Genomic DNA, 10,000 nt, shown 5'->3' with positions numbered 1-10,000 from the left:
TGTAAGCCTGCAAGACAGCGGCGCTGGACGCGTCACAGCTGATGACCATAATAATCACACCTGTGGGGCCAGGACAGCTGTTGGGAAGGTGGGCTCCAAACAGGGCAGTACCTTCCCGCTTCCACGCCCCCCATACAGAGTTACCGACGAGTGTCCCGCTTCCCGCGCCGCTGCAATTCGCTCAATTATTTGCCGGTAACAGCACTCCTCTCGCCACTCCCGCCCGCCACGATAAGACGGAAAACAGGGCCTGGCAAAGACACCATCTGGCCAAGTCGCATCCTTGAGGCAGTAACGAAAAAAAATATGAGAGAGAGAGAGAGAGAAAGAGAGAGAGAGAGAGAGAGAGAGAGAGAGAGAGAGAGAGAGAGAGAGAGAGAGAGAGAGAGAGAGAGAGAGAGAGAGAGAGAGAGAGAGAGAGAGAGAGAGAGAGAGAGAGAGAGAGAGAGAGAGAGAGAGAGAAGAGGATCGCGTGACCTGCAATGGATAGGATCTGATCTACGAAATCTCATTTCGAGCGCCATGTGATACTCATCTTTTTGTCGTCAGCCTAGAAAGAACAAGTGCAACGGGGCGTGTCTCCGTCGTCCTCTCTCTTAATGTTCTTTTTTTTTTTTTTTTTTTTTTGTAAACGACGGCAATTGACATTGAAAAAAGAGAACATGAGTTGAGACGTCAAGATGTTTCTGAGGCTGGCGGTGAACGATGATAAACGCTTCGCGTCGAGAGACGTACGGCGGCCGAGCGCGTGGGTGGGAGAATCAATACCGGGGCCGAACGTGTCTCTGGCGATCGCCGCTTCTCAATTTGCTTGGCTTCGAGTGCGACTCGGTTTCCCTTGTCTCCGGGAGTCGCCTCGAATCAAGAGAAAGGAGGAGGGCGGAGCAAGTGTTGATCAATTTGTAGTGAGGATTAAAGGTCCACATTCCGACAGAGAATGACGCGCGGACAGCCCGCACATCCGGCTGTGGCGAAATGACTCACAGACGAAATGAAATCGGAAGAGGATGTATGGATTCTGAAGTTTTCACAAGAATTCCAGCACCTCGTTACTCACATCCTAATCGAGACGGTCAATAGAGTAAATAAAACCTATTATCCTGCCATTACTATACAACCTGCCACCCCATACCCCCTTCTCCCCGACCCCGGTCTGGACCCCCTTCTCTGCCTGCCCTCCCACCTCCCTCCCTCATCCCCGGAGTAACACGGTCAATGGCTGCTCATTGATGACACGGCGTACTCTCCTGCCTTCTGCAGCGCCATCGCGGGACATTTCGTGGCCTGGAATGTAGGTCAGGTCTCGGCTCCTTCGGTCTCGTGGCGAAGGGCGTCTCGCGGGCGTCGTGCTTACAGTACGGAGACGATAAGCTGATTTTCTTCTTATGGGAAAGCTCTTTCTCTCTCTCTCTCTCTCTGTCTGTCTGTCTCTCCCCTCCCACCCAGACCTTAGGCTTCCCTCCTCTCCCTTGACTGCTTAGTAGTACGATCTCCCTCCCTCCCTCCCTCTCTCCTCTCCCTCTGTGAGTCTGTCTGTTTTTTCCTGCCGCTCCCTCTCTCTTCTGCTTCTTATTTCCCCATATCCTGTGTATTTCCTCTTTCATCATTTATTTGTTTGATTTATTCAAAAATTCATTTTTGTTTGGTTCAATGCATACAATTTCTTCATAATGCGTCTTTTTATGTTTTTTGTCCTTTTTATTTATTTATCCTTTCATTTACTTTTTCCTGGATCCGAATAGGTTCGAGTCGATGTCTCTTTGCCTTCCTCTTCCATTTCTCTCGCAGTTTGATTCTCTCTCTCTCTCTCTCTCTCTCTCTCTCTCTCTCTCTCTCTCTCTCTCTCTCTCCCTCTTTCTCTCTTTTAACGATTATAATTTTCTTGAGTGTTATATTAGTTCTACCGACTAAAGTGGCCTTAATCTTTGACAGCTAAGGTTTGCTTTCCTCAAGCAAATTACCTAAAAGCCAAGAAGGGATGTTATATGCAAGTATGAATAAGGACACATCTCCTGAAATCTGACTTCATAGTAAAAAAGAATTATACAAGATAAAAAAACCAATGTGGGATTACTTTCTCTCTCTCTCTCTCTCTCTCTTCCTTTATATATATATCTCTCTCTCTTCCTCTCTCTCTTCCTTTATATATATATATGTATATATATATATATATATATATATATATATATATATCTTCCTCTCTCTCTCTCTCTCTCTCTCTCCCTCCTTTCCTTCCTCCATCACCTCATCCCCTCTCTCTCTCTCGCTCTTCCTCCTCCCTTTTTTCCTTTTCTCTGTCGCCCTCTCTTTCCCTCTCCCTCTCTTTCTCCATCTTCCTGTTCCACACCCTCGCCTCTTTCTCCCTCTCTCTCCTCTCTGCTAACTATTGACGTTCTGGTAGCCTGCCTGTTAGACCCTACTCTGCCCCCACCCCTTCCCTCCCCCTGTGCAGAATCCAGCAGAGGGAGCGTTCATACCTACTGATCAGCTGATCGTTGCCGCTGACGTAATGGAGAGACTTCCTTAACACATGCTTATGGGGTTTCGTATTTAAGAGGCCATTCAGTTCGTGAGGAAATGAGGAAAGAGACGTGATGGAAAGTAGGATGTGTTTCCCTTTGACGACTATATACACTTCATGCTTCAGCGGTGTCAGCAGACCGTTCCGACAAACCCTTTTCGCGATGTAGGCTTAAGCTGAAACTCGCTAAGTGCAACCGATATATTTTATGAATTTCGATACATTCATTCAGTGGGGGCTTGATTTGCCAAGAAGCCCTTACAGTTCGGTTGAGTACACAGGCAACATATTTTTATTTTAAAAAGTAAGTACGAAGAAAAGGAAAAAAAATCGTAGTAGTTACCGTGGCTTTGATGGGCTAGAAAGGGCTAATTTGAAGGAAAATGAACACGGCCATTTGAATGCAAATTAACTCACGATTCATTAGTTTTTTTAATAGTGGGCGGAAGGTTTCATAGAGAACCCAGAATTGTGGTGTTTAAAGCATGATATTTCAGCACGATATATCAACAGTTTTATTATACGTTAATTTTTAATCTATCGTGCCAGCAGTAGGATGGTTTTAATATACTACCGTAGGATTAGTGAAACGTGAGTAAAGTCTTATTCATAACCAGGTAATTTATTTAACAAACATTATTTTTTAAAGATATCCAGGAGTTGATATGCAAAGAAAAAGGTTAAATCTAACAGAAATATACTCAAGTCATTATCTTGTAGATAGCAGTACCTTAATAGACTACGGAGCATAAACTTGGCTATTTGATTCAGACTTTTTTTTTTCATTTTAGTTCTTTTGATTTAGATTCCCAGCATCTGCTCTTTCGAATTCGTTCCAAAGATTCCGAAAAAAGTAATTCCTTCATCATCTTGGCTGAAAACTTCAAGAATATTGGGTTGGACTTTCCTTTACACTCTTGTAATTTTATGATTTTCGCCACTGGCCAAGTAAAAAGGACGAAAGAGAATGGTAATAAGAGAAAAGGGATAAGAGAGAGAAAGCGAAAGAAAATTGAAAAGCTATAGAAAGTAAATATAGGAATCAGTAATCGGCTCCCCTTTTATGTAATGAAATAGTACATAGCAGCATATTCTGTAGAAAGAACCTGTTGCATATCAATATAGTAACTCACGGTTTAGACCAGTTATCCACCAACGTGGTCTGTAATTGTTTCTATATACGCATAAACCATTCATCTATTTGTCTAAGAATAAGTTAATATATCAAAGTTTTCATCTCTTCCGTGTGTTTTTAGCTAATTTATCGGCGCCTTGTATCCACTTTCCCACTTCATTTTTTTCGAATGTCTCTTTAACGTATTTTTTACCTTCCTAAACCGAGTCACAACATCAGTCCCGTATATGCATTCAGTTCTTTACCTACTTGTCTGTTCATTAGTTCAAGCGACAGCGTTTTCATCTGCACGGTCTTTCACCGTTTTTTTAATCTGACGCTTTTTTTCTCGTATGTATTTTACACATCTATCCATTTACTTTCACCTACTTCTTTATCAGTCTATGTATGCGTTCTCATGCGTATTCTCGTACACCAGCTTACACCTTATTTCATTTACATCTGTCTTCATATACGTCCTCTCCTCCATGTAAAACCTCACCTGCTTCGATTTTAAGCAAAGTTCATTCCCTTCCCCGTTTCCCTTCTTTATTCCCATCTCCTCTCCGGCTCCCTCTCGCGCTGCGTGTATTATCTGTTCGGTTCGTATCCAATCGACCGTTTTATCCTCGCGCCGAAGTTAAGGAGAACGTAAAAACGGCTATTTTTAACACGTATCTTTGCTTTCATTTTCTTATAGTCTTATTTATTGACGGGAGAGGCTGCATATGATTTTTGTGTGTGTGTGTGTGGGGTGGGTGGGTGGGTGGGGGAGGGGGGGGAGATGAATCTTTCACGTCAAAATCGAATGCACTTACATTTAGAGACCGTTTTTCGGCCTGACTTTAAACCAGAATCGAATGTAGTCTTTTGGACCAATTTTCTTCATTATAAACCTCCTTGAACACTTCACACACTTTTGTCCTCTAGTCATCAGGTTCTTTCATTTTAAACTGAGACGTTTTAATAGTTGTAATGATAATGATAAAGACATTAATGATAATGAAAAGGATAATAATAATTCATTAATAATGAAAGTAATGGTAATACCAATAATGTTATTTATCATTAGCATTATTGATATTCTTATTACTGTTATTATTATTATTATCATGCATATAATAATAATAATAATGATGATAATAATTACTATCAGCACTTTTGTTATTACGACTATCATTATCATCTTTCTTATTGTAATTATCATTATTAACACCATTATCATTATCCTCACTATTATCAATAATGTTATCGTTATCATGAATATTATTATCATTGTAATAATAATAATTATTACCTTTATTATGATTATGATTATCATTAGGATCATCATCTTCACCATCATTATCATCAACATCATGATTTGGTTATTAGTTACTATTACCATTGTCATTATTATTATAATTATCATTACCATTGTTATTGTTCTGATAGCTTATTATTAATATATATTAAGTTGTTATTATTACTGTTATTATCATTATTATTATTATCATTGTTACTGTTTTTATAGCTATCATTCATTTTTTACTTTATTTTCCTCTTCAAATATTGATAATGATAATAATGATGATAATGGTAATGATATTAATAATGATAAAAGTGATAGAAGTAGTGTATCATGACCTGCTGTCGGCGTGCATAACTAACTGCTTGTTCGGCGCCTTGCTCGCTCCCTCGCTTTCCATCATCCAGCTATTTGTTGTCATAATTGTGTTTTGTTTTTCTTTACTGTGTACTTGTTTTATGTTTCTTGTATGTCATGTTTTATGAATCTATTTCATTAATTGCTTATACCCGATTATTTTAAACTGCTTTCTTCGCAAGGGGGCGAGGCATGTGTTTACCTCCCTACCCTCCAGCTCTTGTATTTTTGGCATAAAATAAATCAGTTGTTGTTCAGGCGTTTCATTCCCTCTTACTCTCTGGCATTCCGATTTCTTTGTGGTTACGGGTCGGCAGTTCCAGCTTGGATATCGGCAAAGTGGAAAACCTAAGTATTGAGCCGTGTTTACAGTTTTATTCAATAGGACCAATGAAGAACAATATATATGTAAACGTTGCCTGGGAATTCTCTCGACTGGATTTAAATCCGACTCGTTTCCCGTTTCCTTTTACTCTCCTCGGCTTTTCTTACGTAATTTATCTTCTTGTTTCCTCTCTCCCCCATTTTTTGTTCTACTCATTCAGGGTAGGTAAATAGGTTCATCTCTGTATTTTTTATTTTGTTTAGATTAATTTCAGAGAAGTCTATCATTAAGAAAGCGGAGGAATACCCCGCTGAGGCAGCCCATGCAACCACTCAACCGAAGATCACCAGTGCGTGGGAATTTGGCCTTCGGGTCAGCCCTACGGATGCCCACTAGCCTTTAGAGGGAGGGACCTTGACCTTTAAGGCGCCTCTTCTGTTCGATGGAGGCTGTCTGGGACGACGTGGCCATATCACTTCAGTAGTAAGAGTAATAGTAATGACGATAATAGAATAATAACAATGATGATAATGATTATGATAAGAAGGATGATATTGACAGTAATGATAATGATTAATATAATCATACTAATGCTAATAACAATGGTAACAACAACGATGATAATTAGTAATGATAATGATGATAGTGATAATGATAATAGATCAGTATGATAATGATGGTTATGATAGTAATGTTATCATCATTTGAAGTATCATTATTACCATCATCATCATCATCATCATTATCATTATCATCATCATTATCATTATCACCATTGTTATTGTCATCATTATCACCATCATTATAATTTTATTATTATATTTTTCGGATTGTAAGATGATAATAATAATAACGATATTGAAAAGTTATGAAAATTGCAAAAATATGAAGGTAACAATAATGATGATATTGGTGATAATGATCATAATGATAATAGTAATAATAATGATAATAATAGGACTAAGAAATATATAACAATAAAAATATATAACCATTATTATCATTAAGGTCACTGACGATAAAAATTATAATGATAGTAGTAATGATAATAATGGTAATAGGGATAATGATGATAGCAGTAACAGTGATAGTAATGATAATGCTAATAATAATGATAATGATATCTATGATACTTATTTTAGTGACAAAAGAGGTAATGATAGTAATGATGATAACGATACAACTACTACAACAACAACTACTACTACTTCTGCTACTACTACTACTAATGATAATAACAATACTGATGATAATGAAGGTTATAATGGTGATAATGATAATAGCAACGATACTACGACCACTACTACTAATAATAATAAACATAATTATTATATTGATAATGGTGATAATGACAGCACCGGGTTGATAATGATAAATTATAATAATAATGATAATGACATTTTATTATCATTATGATGGTGATAAATATAACAGCATTACTACAACTACTGCTAACAAAACTGATACTATTATAATCGCTATTTTCATCATTATTCTATTATCAGTTTTGTTATTATTAGAATTGCTCTTATTCCTGTTGCTCGCAACAGCCTCTCTGGTCCCTTATTCTAGCAAGATAGCGACTGATCGGCTCAGTCAGGTCGATCGGTGGTCACAGACTTCTCGGCATCGCACAGAACCTCGACTGCCTCTCGTTTCTCCTATGGATGTTCGAGGGATATTCTCAAACACTGAGCTCCCCCCTGGTAGGAGGGTGAATGAGGTGCTCCTTGCATGGCCTATTAACTGAACATTTCTACCACAAATTGTTGACTGCTCACACATGAACACGACTATGGTTGTCACCCTGGAACCATTCCAGGTTCCTGGTGACGAAACTGGCGAGAGTTCCACAGCTTCTCTGATGACTTCTCTGTCGTCTGTACGAACGACAACGGACGGCGACGGATTTGGAGGGAGAATCTGGAACCCAAAATGAATGATCCAGTTCAGGCTTTACTATTATTTCACTCAAACCCGAGGGCTTCGATGGCCATTTTGAGCTGATTAGGGCCATTGAGACCGAACAGAAGATCCTCTTCACTATCAGGTTTTGTAAAGATGGGGATATAACTGACCCCAAAGATCAAGCTACCCAGACATTTCTCAAGGAAAGGAGCTTACATATGGAAAGAAAATAAGAATCACTGAAATAACATCAGAAGACAGGATTTTCAAAATGGTGTTACTTGGCTTTCTGGTCACTTATGAACTGGATGTGATCACTTCACATCCCTGGTTGCAGAAGGGAAGACTCTAACTAGGCAGGTTCTACTCTCTCGGAAGGGGGACCCCATCAGCTCCCTAGACCTGGGTCACTGGGGCACTTACAGTCTCTGGACGTGCATGGCAGAACCACTCTCGTATCTCAAGTGTCAGCAGTTTGGGCACCATCAGGCCAAAGTGTACACATACGCCTCCTCAAGATCAGATCAGCCCGTACGAGAAGTATAGGAGAAGGATGTGAGGCTCCTGCTGTCTTGTGACAGCAGGAGCTGCAGTGAGGAGAAGGCAATCTGGTTCATCACGAGGGCGGTGAATCAGGCTCTGTTAGCTGGACTGGTAAGACAGTTGAGCTGACACTATCTCAATGGGAACTGGAAAGCCTAGTGGCATATTCAGTAATGTTAAAAAAACGAAAGCAATAGCTTTGTTTCAAGTGGAGTAAAGTTAACAAATCTCACTGAACTGAACTGATTTCCCACGTGTCTCTTTAAACTGAGTGTATCGACAGTGGTGTTGCCACCTATCGGTGGGCGTAAAAACTTTTGACATAAAGCAAACTAAGAAGTGACTATATTGACGAAGGGACAGTAATTCAGGTTGAATTTGCTTCTTTGAGTGGCACGCTGTATGCATGTAACCACAGCCATGTTGAAATGTTAAATCGGGCACGCAGAAATGTAGACATGAAACCGTCTTTGGATATAAACAATGGGCGGAATCGAGACCCATGCATTATCAATTGCATGACATTTTACAATGAATTATCATTACAAGATATATCATTTAAGTGTGGCACAGGGCGAGTCGTAAACGAAATCGCTGAGGACAGTCCCCATAGACAAATTGTAGGACAATCTTGAAGTCAGAGCCATATTTTGCTCCCTGTTCGTTAGCCTCTCACGCCATTGCCTCCGATCTCTGGTACCGATATTCTCTCGACAGGGGGACATCCACACGAACTTCTATCTCTCTCTCTCTCTTTTCATAATCATCATCATTACTATTATTATTATCATTATCATTACCATTACCATTGCCATTACCATTACTAATATCATTATCATCATCATTATTATCATTATCATGATTATAGTTCTTTATTATTGTTGTTTTTTATTATCATTATCATTATTATTGTAATTATTATCATTGTCATTATTATCTTCATTATTATTATCATTATTATCACTATCGATATCATTATCTTTATTATTATTATTATTATCATTAGCATCATCATATTGTTATTATTTTTGAATTATCATTATCAACATCATTATCATCATCCTCATTATTTTTTATTAGTAATGATAATAAAAATAGTGATAACATTAATGATAGTAATAATGATAAACTAATACCTGTAATTCTGATTATGATACCACTAATAACAGTAGTAATGATAATAATGATAACAATAATGATTTTCAATTTCATCATCATCATCATCATCAACATTACTCAATCATTATTTTCATTTATCTTCACTCTTACGATCATCGCTTGCAGCAGTTTTTTTTTCTTTTCTCTGCCCGAAGACGTCTCCTTGTCTGAGCCGAGTACTGCCGCTTGGAGATGCTTGTGACCCATTGCCTCAGGTTGCACTTTCTTGCAAGGGTCGCTGTGACGTCGTCTTCGACACGCCTCTCTATGGCTTCCCTGACTGCAATGCATGTGTATGCGTCTGTATGTACGAACTCTTTATCACATGACTCGCTCTCCGTGAGTTGTATAAGCCGTATAAGGTCATAGTACCTGCGCTCTGAGCTGGGTCATGGGACAAGCTAGGTGAGGGTTGGGGAAGAAAGAGAAAGAGAAGAAGAGAGAAAGAGAGAGAAATAGAGAGAAAGAAAGAGAAAGAGAAATGGAGAGTAGAGAGAGAGAGAGAGAGAAAGAGAAAGAGAAAGAGAAGGAGAAAGAGAAAAAATATATATATAGAGATAGGATGTAAATAAATATTTATAATTATGATATATATATATGTATATATATATATATATATATATATATTATATATATATATTATATATATATGTGTATTTGTGTATATGTGTATATGTATTATATATATATTATATATAATATATATATATATATATATATATATATATATATATATTATGTGTGTGTGTGTGTGTAATGTGTATAAACATTTATATACACACACAC

Source organism: Penaeus japonicus, unplaced genomic scaffold, assembly GCF_977035675.1.
Source record: "Penaeus japonicus unplaced genomic scaffold, GWHDUDI00000001_assembly GWHDUDI00000027, whole genome shotgun sequence".
Lineage (NCBI taxonomy): Eukaryota > Metazoa > Arthropoda > Malacostraca > Decapoda > Penaeidae > Penaeus > Penaeus japonicus.
This window is presented reverse-complemented; position numbering follows the sequence as displayed.